The sequence below is a fragment of the Olea europaea genome, chromosome 7 (genome assembly GCF_002742605.1).
Source record: "Olea europaea var. sylvestris chromosome 7, O_europaea_v1, whole genome shotgun sequence".
NCBI classification, from domain to species: domain Eukaryota; kingdom Viridiplantae; phylum Streptophyta; class Magnoliopsida; order Lamiales; family Oleaceae; genus Olea; species Olea europaea.
Window position 1 is genome coordinate 23,481,836 of NC_036243.1, and position 1,356 is coordinate 23,483,191.

Here is a 1,356-nt window from a genome sequence, read left to right on the forward strand (position 1 = left end):
TAGAGCTTTAACGTACAATGGCCTCAAGTGTTTGGTCAATTTCATGGCTGGTCGCTTAAAAATAACTTTTTTGGTAGCATCTACTTCCACTTCCTGCTTGTCCTCTGTCAAGTTACCCTTTTGTGATAAGTCAACGTGCAGCATATCACACTGAGCCTCTGTCTCCTAAATTTCCTTTTTATTTTTTTTAATGCTTCTTCTTCAGTTACCCAACCTATGGGAGGAGGCATTATTCTTGGAGGTGATCTGTACTTTTTAGAGCGAGGCACTCTCTTCTTCCTTTTGGGTGTCCCGTACAGCACGTAAAAATCGAAAGAATGCCCAGATGGTTCTCCCAATAAGTCTACTTCACGAACTCTCTCTCGATGTAATTGCTTCAACAGAGTATTGTACGATACTCCTCTTCTTCTTCTTTCTACTTCCAGATCGATTTTCTCTTCGATGTCTGTCATACCATCATCTTCTTCACCATTGTAGGCCTCTCTAGAAGTTTGGCCTTCTTCATATTCCAACATGCATGCTTCCTCTTCGTTATCCTCCTTTTCTTCTTCTCCCTTCTCTTTATTCTTGAACTCATTGGCTAGTAAATAATTATTAGCCACGACAAGAGGCAATGTACCAAACTGAATAGTAAGGGGCTGATCTGGATCTTCTCCATCCCTTTTGTCTCGCTCAAACTTCGACCTCCCAGAAGAAGTCTCTGGCAATTCTTCCATAGGTTCACCTGTATCAGTCTCTTCACTGTCTTTGAGAACGTTTTGATTGGCTGCCTCGAGTAGCCTAGATGCCTTAGGAAGTAGCATTCCCTATTGTTGCCTCATCATTCGCCCATAATTCCATTGAAAATGCCTCTGTTGGATCCTAGTCATCTCGTTGAAAGGTATCGCCCTTTCAGCCTTATACTGGAACGAATGTCATACATTTGGTTAGCGAGGTTGCGGTCTGAATGTTCTCCCCTTATTTACTGGCCTGAACTGCCTCTCAAAAGGCGGTCCTTTATAGAACGATGTACCTCGCCCTCTAACAGGCTGAGCGTGTTGGAAAAAACTAGGGTAATGGTGATGCTGCCATATCCCTGGTTTCTCTGCATTTGCACTCACTTCTTCTTTGCATCTTGCACATAGGACGTCTTCGTCCTTTTTGGACTCCTTCCCTTTGATACGTTGAATTTTGGCAACTTGTTTTTGAAACCAGACGTCACCATGTTCACTCCAAGTGACTGTGGAAAAGGATTTTCATCCACTGCCATCTTCTTCTTATCCTCGAACGTAATTTGTCATTTTTCAATGGCATACTGTAACACATGGTGAAAAATCAAACAATTTTTAGTCAAATGTGACAATGCATTATGCTACT